Source organism: Battus philenor, unplaced genomic scaffold (assembly GCF_028537555.1).
Source record: "Battus philenor isolate CCGP_79_NKW_IND1 unplaced genomic scaffold, ilBatPhil1.0.hap1 SCAF_4, whole genome shotgun sequence".
Lineage (NCBI taxonomy): Eukaryota > Metazoa > Arthropoda > Insecta > Lepidoptera > Papilionidae > Battus > Battus philenor.
This window is the reverse complement of record NW_027181704.1, coordinates 5,866,396-5,878,546: the sequence shown is the minus strand read 5'-3', so window position 1 is coordinate 5,878,546 and position 12,151 is coordinate 5,866,396. Positions and strand designations below refer to the sequence as shown.

Here is a 12,151-nt window from a genome sequence, read left to right as displayed (position 1 = left end):
CCATGCGGGCCTTCACAATTGACGCCTAATACAGAAACCATTAGTCTTTATGTTTGCCTGCATAATCTTCTGTAACGTCGATATCGGTCACGGCTGTTTCTCCATCATTCAATTTCAAGGTCAAGCTTTAATATTTAAATTTAATGAAAATTATTTATCGACGATTTATCATTGAGGTACGATTATATCGAATAAGGCTTCAATGAATTGATATTGAATTGAGTTTAATCGAGTGAAAATATTTGAAATGGGAGGTTAATTTGTCCTGATTCGCCTTATAAGACTTCTTCCCCGGCATCTGACGACAGACAACTGTCCATATTTAGCAGTCTTGGACTCTCGCCTGCGTACAAAGCTGTCGTTTCGCGGAGATGTTCTAATATAACACTTTATACTGTCGTGTTATCGATTACCGCCACTTGTGTTGACCCGAATACGCCTTGAAAGTGCAGTGTGAATTAGATTAAGATTTCTAATGATTTAATTATTGTGGCACTCAATTTGTCGTCTTTATATGTGTCTGCTTCACAATACTTTTTGTTGGTTTTGCACTAACGGGGACATTAAGTTTAAAATATATTAGATCTTCTTTTGAAGTAAAGTTGAATCTACTTTTATGTATGTTTAGTATGTTCAGAAACTATTTTAGTTAACTGTTTTTAAGAATATGTTAATACTTGTTTGACGATACGTTTACTACAGCAAAGTTCGACCTCTACTTCTCCGGGGGGAACTCTGAACAGTGTTCTGGTGTTCATTTCGAACTGCGTCGCTAAATTCTTCAGTCACGAGCATCTTCTGCCTGGCTTTCGGCGTCCTTATAAGTTGCATATGTGCAACAAAAGTTATTAAGACGTTATAACTAAAGGTATGTGTACAATTTTAAAGGAGAGTTTTTGCAAGAGGGACTTAGCGACACCATGCGAATGACATTAGCTGAACAAGTGTTCATAAAGAAATAAATTCTTAATAAAAACTAAGTTAAGTAAATTAAATTTGATTAAGTGTTAAAATAACATAAGAAGAATATGCCTAAGTCCAGCACTGGATGTCTTACCACTGAAATGGTGATGATGAAGAAGAAACTAAATTTATAAGCCATTAATTTATCTAAAAATCAGATCCAAGCTGATAGTTAATGTTCCTCATTTCTGTGCCATTATCGTGGTAACAGTACAATACTAATAATGTATGTCTATATATAATAATATTGTAATTTAAAATCAAACAATCAATTATTTATCTATAAGTTTGTATAGATTATTTATATAACATACTAATGGACCCCATAGGCGTTGCTTTGCCTAAACTTGAATAATAAAATCGAAAACATTTTATACAAAACATTGTGTTTATTGTAATGATTTTTAATACACAGTATTATTAGTTTTTTTTTCTGGTGTTATAATAAGTAATAGGCCACGTAAACAACACAGAAGTTTATAATTAACAAACATTCAATGTAAAAGGATTAATTTATCGACATTGCAATTACAAATCGCATCGGAAATAGTGATTTGTTTTCCATTAGAACCTTCTACCGCATTAAGAAACTTATAAAGAAAGATGAATGAATGCTGTTAAGTAAATACCAGAAATCTTAAGTTATGACGTGATAAAAATTTATGATTATTTTTTAAAAGAAATAGCCATTTATTGAACTTTGGGTTATGAATGTTTTATATTCTTGTTTAATAATTTATAACAAGGAAACATAGTAACGACTTGATATGACACTGGTAATATAAAAGGCTACATCATTTCTTCCTTTTATGTCGCCATAGTTGGTACTTAACAAAAAGCACAACGAAATAGTGAGGTTGATATTTAGGGTGGCCGTTTGTTTTTGCGCTCCCTTGTGCAACCCCAAACGTAAATAGTAGAAAGGGTAGCGTACCCTTAGAGGAAAAGATTGTAGACATGGAAGGTGTGTAAAAGTGAAAATTACACATTAGACGAAATTATGAGCTCCTTATAATGAAAAAAATGATAACTCTAGTGGTTTTCATAAAGTAGCTATGCAGTGTAAAAATATTTTGAGTGCACGTATAACCTTTTTGATATAACGAGGGCTAACTATAACATAAATGTATTTATTAAAAGTTAATGATATTTTTCACTATTTATAATCTCAAAACTGGAAAATTGCTTAAATATTTAAATTAAAAGTAATAATTTTTCAACTATTTTTAACTTATGTCTTGTGGTTGTAGTTGTGTACGTACAGGCTCATTGCTTATAGCTTTAACTGGTGAATTTATAGCTTATTTTGTGTCAATCGATATATGGTACACGCTATATAAAAATAATTAGTTTCCAAAACAATAAATAAAGAGTGATTGGTAATAGGTGTAAAAGTTTTTAAGCTTTCTGCTGACACAGTTTTATTATACACCCATAATCAATTACTTTGTACGTCGCGTCGCACTACCTTTGTTTACCTAACTTATTTTTCGCTTTTTTGGAACAAATTATTAAAATTTCACTAAAATTACCAATATGCGAGTAAAACCATAAGCATGTATTCTCTGATACTTTGATCCTCGAGAGTATGTAGTTAGCTACTTTAAAATGGTATGATTTATTATGGTAGAAAAGATTTATTCAATGACTTCAACGATATTGATCTGCCCACAATAAGCATAAACATAATCATCGTTGCTATCGTTGATGTATATATATTTATTTACAGTATATCTAATAAAACCTTGTCTTAATTTTATGTAAGGTTATTTTTTAAATTTCTTACTACTCACCCTAAAAGTTATATATGTCTTGAGTTTTGTTATATTTTATTATTAGTTTAAGTATCTGGGAGACATTGCTAATACTTTTTTAGAGCGATAGTAAAAAATGACAGTCTGTGGTTTTGTAAGGTCTAGTTTAAGTGGGCAGGTCACATAGCGCTCAGAACTGATGGTAGTATAGGGCCTTATTGCCTGGAGTAGATTATAGACCGGCAAACGTAGCGAACAACGTTTACAAAGTGGATGGACAAACTTGCCGTTTTGTCCTTTGATATTGGAAATTTATGGGTCAAGTCTACTTCTCTTGACGTCCTGTTCTAAAATGATGATAATAATTAATCTATAGATAAAAAAAATGTATATTAAAATTTTTATCTCTTTGTCTTACTGTGTATCTTATGTCTTCTTGTACAGGTCTTGATCAGATCTTGATATTAAAGGGCTATTCCCTCTTGTATCCTAAAGAGATAATATACTATTTCGACTTACATAGTTCAATTAAATGACGCTAGTTTATTTTGAATTATAAATGGAATTCGTATAATACGACCAAAAACAAATATTCTGTATATTTCTCGTATCATTTCATTTTTTAGTGTGAGAAATATTCGTAGACGTGCGTTTTATCACATTACCTGACCTTACCAAGCTTCCCCTTCGTGTCGACGATCAATATCTTAATAAGCTCGTAGTAGAGGAAATGCAGCGGCATCAATGTTAGATAAGAACAAAAAACATTCGAGACGTTATTTACAAAAAAAAATTAATGAAAAATTTCTGTAAATAATCTTTACCCTTAAGTAATTGACAGTTTTAAATAGTTATTACATAAAATAACGCATTGACTAACGTTTTATTATATTTACTTTTTTATTAAGTTAAAACCGAAAGCTGAGGACGAAATAAATTAGATTCATATCTTAATATGAATCTATTTTATTTACGCAATTAAAACCATTTGTGAAAGTGAAGTTAATCTACACTGACGTTATAATACATACAATCTAAGATATCACTTAGTAAATTTCATTTATTAAAATAATGAAGCATTGTAAAATATATTATGTAATGTTTATTATCAAATAATATGTAATGTAATGCAGATAAATTGAATTATAGGTAGAATGTGACCTATTATTTTTTTAATCAATAAATGTTAATTACGAAATTAATAATCTTAAACTTTTCTAAAATAATTTTTATCATATACCAAGAGATCAACTGAGTTTTTCTTTATTCAATCATTTCTTATTTGATATAGATAATATCCATTATTTTCAACGAGATTATTGGAATATTCAGTATTTCGTATTGAAATTAACTTTGTGCATCATAACCGTAGCGCATTTCGGTGCATGGCCGATTTCCATAGCGTTGGTTTGTCAGACCCCTCACCCTCACAATCTCCACCCCTTAATTCGTCGCCAGCAGCCATCATTATACCTATACATATACAAATGATCGATCGTTGCCTGAATGGTTTTGTGTATTTGGTTTCAGTATCAAGAATTTTTAGTTAACAAGAGATATCATGAGACAGTCGATCTTAGTTTATCAACATCAATACGTTATACCTATCTCTAGACTCCATACAATTAATAACTCGTTCGTAAACCACTATGTTCGCTTTTATAATAAATTTTAATTCTAGAGAACTTTTATTCGGTAATTTTATTAAAAAAAAGTTCCTGAAACAAAGATTATTAAGGCTATAAAGTTGTGATTTAATTGTAAATAATGAAAAAAAAAAAATGGAAATGCATCGTGTTAGTTTAGGGTACGGCGCTTTTTGGCTACTCGTTTCTTTATTTTAAGTAGACTCTTGTGCAATTCTTTTCTTGACTTATATAAATGATCTCTTTAAATTATTAAAAATTGAAAATTAAATCAATTAGAGTATAAAATAAATACATAAATAATTTTTTCATAGTTATAAATCAAATACTTAACTTCCTTGGCTCATGTGGGTAATATTTCTACTTATTTATATAAATTCAATATAAAAAATAAATAATTAATCTTGCAGGTTGTGAAGATAATTATTTGCAACTCCATGGACAGAGAAAAATTAACAGCGTGACGAAGTCTTGATGTCCAGCTTTGATGGTATATTCATCAAACTACTGGGTCCGAGATGTGGATTACAACCTTTATTCATATGAGAGGATGCTTATTATCGTCAGCTGTAGAACGGCCACTGTTGGACATGGACCTCTAGTATAGAGTTACAATAAGACCAGGAGAAAGCGATCTACATCTAGCGTCTTCCGACGCCTTTAACAAGATCGTCTATCGACCATGTAACTGTATAAAAAACTAAATAACATAGTGTGTTACAAAAACAGAATTCAGGATATATTTTTGTAATTCAACGTTCTTAATTATTCATTAAATAAACTTTATTCACATAAACGGAAAACGATGATCATTCACAAGGAGTTTATGTTGCTGTTGCTGGAGCTCTAATTATAAACGCGTCTTCAAACGAACAAGTGTTAGATGTCACGTTTACAAATCAACGGGCCGTTAGAGAAGCGAATGATATCTTGTTTATGTAATTATATACCAGACTCGAATAACGATGTGTGTGTGATGAATGTGAGCAAACAGTTCGATCTGTTTTGATCTTAAATATTTTATTAGAATTTTTGTTAATTTTTTTTAAAAATATACAATCATCATTATCATCATCATATCAGCTTATTTGCACTACTCGCGTCCAGTTTCTACTACTTTGATGACGTCAGTTCAACTTGTGGAGAACTTATCCACCGGCTTGTGGTCGCCACTCGAGAACTATTAGATCCCAAAAGTCGTCAATTGCACGAGCGCTAACTGCTGCTTTACATGAGCAATTATTCGAGCTATGTCATAGTTCCTGTGCTGGTCTCGTCATTTCTGGTTCGATCTCACAATATACATATAATTTTCACTATATACTATATTTTGCGGATACCTCTTAAATGAAATTTCTTCCGTGGCTTGATGGAAAAAATCTACAATAATTTTGTAGCCTATTTAATTGTATGTATTATATATAAACGTGTTTAATATTATATCAAATAATTTTTTTAATTATTTTAATTGGTTGTGCCGTCATCGTCAAATTACACAAACTATTCATTCTCGTGATCCCTCACTTCGGACTTCATTAGTAAACTCACAATCACTCAACGAGCTATGAAAAGAGCTGTGTTCGGGATTATTCTACGAGGTCGAATACAGGAATGAGGTGATAAGTGGACGAACGAAAGAAATAGTGATAGCTCAAGCGATTGGAAAGTTGAAATGGAAACGTGCAGGCCATATAGTGCGCAGGAAAGATGGCCGCTGGGGCCGGGAGGTTTTGGAGTGGAGAACTTAGACCAGCAAGCATAGCGATGGATGTCCACTCACAAAGGATGCAGGCCTCCCTATGGAAACTTTTGGAAATCTTGAGAAGAGGCCTATATCCCACAGGAAGGTTCTACGGCTCAAGTGATGGTGACCATATTCTCTCTAAAAAGTTAACGTTGCACAATACAGTAATCGTCCAGTTACATAAAAAAAAACAGTTTATGTATTTTAATATAATCGCGAAGAATTAAAGGTGTAACTTGATATCCTTAAATTAGTCAGAAAGCTTTACGTGTCAAGGACCTTCTGATTTAATTATAACTTAAGAAGGTTAGCTTAACTAAGTCAAGAACTCTCTTTGCGGTCAACAGTTTGTTAATTCTGTCGGATATATCGATCCGATGTTCTTATGTCTTTATAAATTTTACGTCGATGGCTACAAAAAACGAATACGTTATTTGCGGTCTCCACCGCTTCGCTAACCGCAAACCTTAAGACGTGTACATCTTTGATTGACTACTTGAATTAGCAATTACAATTTATGTTATAACAATTTTTTTCTGATAAAGTGTTGTTTTAAATCTAAAAGTGTAATAGGCAGATGGACCTAACAATGTTTTTTTTTTCATAGAACCGCACTTGTATGCTCTGTAATTTCATCAAAATCAATTCAAATCCAATAAAACAAGATCGTCGATATTTCAACGTAAGAACAAGTCTGTTGTGTAAAAATGTTCTCGTCTAATCACTTTGTTATATATATGTATACTGTCAGACAAAAATCTACTACGGATATTAAGAAAATGTTTAGTTTTGGACTCTTATATATTTATTTACTAATCTATTTTTCGCATAGAAAGCTATGGGTAAGCCTAACCAATACACATAATTTTTAAGTAACAATTACCCTTGGCCGGTTAAGTAGATATACTTTTTTTCATCAAAAAACATCAAACTTTGCACTTTGTACTTTTTGCAAGAGATCTGATATGAAAAAGCCGATTAGAGAATTAAAACAAATATTTATTAACGACAATTTCTTACTTATCTTTAACGACAGTTAAAATTTAAATAAATTGGTCACAATATCATTATAAATATATTGTAAAACTATTATTAGTTAATCCTCTACAGACTTCGTATCTAAACTTAGTTATAGTTTAATAGAAAAAATAATAAATGAGATATATTTTAGAGTGATCACTTTTATTGATTTAATGTGTAAATAACAAATAAAAATTACTTACCAAAACATTTTTTTATTTCGTACACTGTAAGGATTTAATATTATCATTGTAAAGTTTTAAAGCAAAACTTTTGTTTTTGCTTCTTTCTTTTTCTTTTTTAGCTGATAGACTCCTACAGCAGTGCATCGGCCTTCCAGTGACTTTTGCGACCTTAACAAAGTCGTTGGTCCACGTAGTAGTGTCTGTCTACCTACACCGCATCTACTGGCTTATGGTCGTTGATTTGTTTAGAACCTTATAACAACCTAATTCAAAGAGAAAATCAGTAGTTTTTTTATTTAAACCTCGCAATTTTTCCACCTATTCTTTCCTAAAGAACCTTTTCCGTACCTGAACGGAAATTTAAAAAAAATATCAAATTCGTCAAGCCGTTCTCCAGTTTTGGGTTTAGCGTATTTGTCGATAAGAACAAAAAAGCCGAGATAATAAAATAACGATAATATAAAAAAAGTATATTACTCTTTTTATATTTTTCGAATGAGAACTTAATAATTAACTTTGTAATTTTAATACCACTGTACAATTACAATTACATTGTCAAAAGTTAAAAGTCGATCTGCACAATGATTGTTATGAAACAAGTTCTGTCGAATGTAATTACGTGTCAGCCTTGAGCAGAAAATAAGAACCGAACTAACTTTGCCATTGCTTATAAAAACTTTAACATTATCTGTCGGGAGCTTGTAGACGTCTTTTAGTTTGAGAAAGGCGGCGCTAACACCGGTCACAAATAGCGGTACTTCTATTAATGATAAACAATTGTAACCTACTAACGCTTGTCTACGTTGGCTGCGGATAGGTTCAAGTTGACCGCGACAGAGCTGGCCAACTATTTATATTGGGAACAAATAAATAATTCGTCCTAAATATAAGTAATAAAACTCGCGACACAAATAATGCTTCTATTTTTACAATGATTTTTAGGTATTATTGAATATCAAAAGACGCTATTAATTGCTTGCATACTTGATTCAAATTAGACACAGCTATCCTGTAAGGTCATCTGTTTTACTTCGCTATTGACCTTGGACTCTGAAATCGCGAACCAAAATGTAGAAGGATTTATATATTTTTAATGGGATATTACTTTGTAAACTTTAGGTCCTGATCTCAACAAAGAAGTAACATTATATAACATCAGATAAAATATAAATAAGTTTTTTTTTTTAAATTTGTGTATGTTCTGATAATTTTATTTATTAATACATAATATGACGTGGTTGTTGAACAGACATTTTAACAATTTGTCGTCACTCTCTGTTGCTAAGAATTGTTAAATTACTTTATGATCATTAATTTTTATTATTTTATTAATTTTAAGGTTAGCTAGCTGTCACTTCCATTACGGAAAAAATGCCTAACAAACCGAATATCTGAAATGGTTTGTTTTTATGAGACCCCCTACAGAGTGATTACGACTGATGTAAAATCAATGGAAAATGAAACAGAGGTATAGCTATAGAAAAATTTTAGTCGGGAGGGATCGCGTGTCTGGCTCCCGCTGCACAATAGACCCCGTGGTTGGCAGCTATGGCTGTGTGTACATACAAACGCTTCGACCGCGAGTTGGCGTCGGGCTTTAGCCTTGATCACGCGTTTGCGCCGCTTCGATACTCGAACGCAATTTATATTTAATTTAAATTTAATACATTTGAGCTGCCAGTATTTTTCAGTGGTCTTTGAACACTAACGATTGATTGACTCGGAGATTGAGTTAAAACTTTTTGCGTTTGACAGACAGACAGTGAGTGCCCCGTCTTTACGTCTGCCGATTGTCGAATGGACACAATGGGCCTTCTCCGTCAGTAATTTTCGTCACGAGAAAATGAAAACGTAAGCATTGTCTGCGTCGTTACTTTTTAAGATGTATGTCTTTTTTTTCTTTTAACAATTACATACGCGGTTTTATATACAATGTACAGATGTAAATTTGTATATGTGGCTATTGTTTTTTCTGTGGCTATGGGAATGAAACTTAAGTAACAAGAAACTGCAAATTATATGTTTTAATTTATTACAAGCCGCAGTTTAATGTATTGATTTAAATAATAGACTGACTTATACATATACAAACAATCGTAATAAAATAACGACTACTTTGCGCCTATTAGCTTGTATCTAATACAGAAAGATTCATACAAGAATAGGTAATCAGCTAGCTTTATAATAACACGCTATTTAAAATGAAAATTAATAACACATTATCACGTTACATAATATAAAAATAATACAATTATATTGCGTTTAAGGTCTTAATTAGAATATAAATTAAAAGTGATCATTAAACAGACATTGTCATGTAATAACGAATTAATTATCTACATTTAGTATAATCAATAACTGTTTTTATAATATGTGGGCGTAGTGAAATTTTATATGAATATTATGATTAGTATAAGATAAATATATTCAAATTGCTAGATTGATTAAAGATGAATACATTGAAGAGAATACAGTTTTTGATTGGTATTTCTAAACACTGCACATGTTACATACAAGATTATCTTCACGAAATGTAATCGGAGATCTATGTACACACCTATATATTAGATATAATATGCGTGCGTATAGATTCTAGATATTTATTTTATATTGGTCAATAATATATTACAATTATGCAGATATTATTTTTGAAAATTATTTTAATTTACATTTGCTAAAAAGGATGCTTAATATGAATATGAAAATTGTATGATAAAGAATTGGTAAAATGAGATATAATTATTATAATGTTTTTTGTTTTATATCTATGCTTAATGTTCTATTCAATATACCAGTGATGAGGTTAAAGAAAAAAAAACAAATATATTGTACGGGGCACCATTTTTTAAAAAATAAAAAATACAGCTTGACAGCAAATAAATGCAGCGCTAAACAAAGAAGACAGGAAGTATACTCAGCAGTACCGTTGATTTCAAGATGTTATCCATCTACTGATTGTAAAATAAGATATGTACTTAAGGTTTTGCTCGATGATTAAGTGGACACTTCGTTACTTGCGGCGCTTCAAGTGTTCGAAGTTTGATCACTCATAATGATATTCTCCAAGAACTGAACTAAGGATATGATGGCTTATAACAATTTTTTTACGGCGTTGCTAAAAACATTTTCGTAGTTTTTGACTTGACATATCGGAATGTAACTGATATTAGACAACCATAATTGTTCTGTAAATCTTTTACTGGTAGAATATTTATGCAGGAAAAAATTATAAGAACAATACGTATCAATATTTATTATCATCACGTCAGATGAAGGATTCCCCAAGGTAAGGTATGGGTCTACTTAAAAGGTCGCCATCATGATGTAATTTGCTGCCTATACTTCTCGCGACCTTGATTTTGCCATCAGACCGGCTGGTGGTCGCCACTCCAGAACATTTCGACCCGAACGAGCAATTTCACACACTGACCTTCGTCTTCAAACATTGCAGTATTTTGAACGAGAAGTTGTGGTGTGCGGCGATGGAAAGTCACTTATTTCAAAAATATAATATATCTATGACATTCTTGTTATAGATCGTTGTCTTTATCATTGAAGATCGTGTCCATCTTGAAACGCATGTTTGGAATCGACCTGTGCCAAACATTAGTTGTCGTCTACTTTTCTCAATAGTAGTTAAAAAACCCCGTTATCGAATTAACTTGATCGACCACGTGGTTTTTCACCGTCATTTCTCTACAATTAGTAGTTTGTCTAAATTATCTGCGGACATAGTGACCAAAATAACTTAAGACTTGTTACATCTTTAACTTGGTCTTAAATTAAATGTTAATACACATATAATGAAAGTCATTTTAATATACGTTGTTCTTTAGTGTCATCGCATAATATTACATTAAAAAAACCATTGTCTTCCAAGCGCTGCGTGTTATCTAAGATAAAACAAGTCGCACTTGACACGAGGTCATACATTAACATGTCTGAGCACTGTGTGTTGTTAATGAACACTGGCTGCGAATAATTTTATTTTTTGTCGTACTACAAAATGACGAGATTAGTGAGCTGATTCGCCTTTTCGTAAAAAAATTGTCAAGGATAAAGATAAAAAAATTTTTTAAGAAGAAAGTACATGAGCTGTACTTAATAATATACTATACTATTATAAGTAATAAGTGTAAAAGCTTTAAATGGATACATTTGAAGCTGTCAATTAGTGGGTTTTATTCAATTCATTTTATTCAAAAATTGCTATTGCTTTAACACTTATAACGAATCACCCAGTTTGTTATTGTGTAGCAATTGCTTATGTATTCTTTTCTTAAAAAATTCAAAATTGTAATATATTTGAACAAATAGTTTATCAGCAAGTGTAGTTCTTTTTCAACAAATCCACAACAGTGCGGTTTTGCCTGTCATTTAATTCGGAAGACTATTCGCATGAAAGTATAAATAAAATTAAAATCTGTATTTAATTTCCATAATTTTGTATATTAACTTTAAATTTAATTTAATGTACTGGCGTTAAACACTGGCTGCGGTTTTACCCAATTTTGACTTTGACTTGACAAATGTCCCCTGTTTTAACGAATACATAGTAATTGAAAATTGGTATGAAAAACTTTAAAGGAGTGAATGCATACCTCTTTTTTAACAAATAAGCTACACAGTCGCTTATTTAAACCTTTCAAATATTAAAACGCTTTTTCGGATTACATTATCACTAAATTGTTTGTTATTTCTGAAATAAACGATTTTTAGATAGGATACACCATACATTAATTACAACAAATGAGCTACACATCCATCCCTTTAAAACTTTGACGCTTATAAATAATCAACCTGTATCTGTAAAAATACAGCGCCTGCTCATGCTTGCTA

The 12,151-nt window shown here is 31.3% G+C and overlaps 1 protein-coding gene across 5 annotated transcripts in view; it reads left to right on the top strand.

Moving 5' to 3' along the window:
• The first annotated feature begins 8,907 nt into the window (after positions 1-8,907).
• OtopLa (Otopetrin-like a) overlaps positions 8,908-12,151 on the top strand; it is a 60,129-nt gene continuing 56,885 nt past the window's right edge. For all 5 annotated transcript variants that reach the window (XM_068771517.1, XM_068771520.1, XM_068771518.1 and 2 more), the window contains exon 1: positions 8,908-9,163. The gene's annotated coding sequence lies outside the window, so the exon portion shown is untranslated. The remainder of the gene's footprint in view (positions 9,164-12,151) is intronic.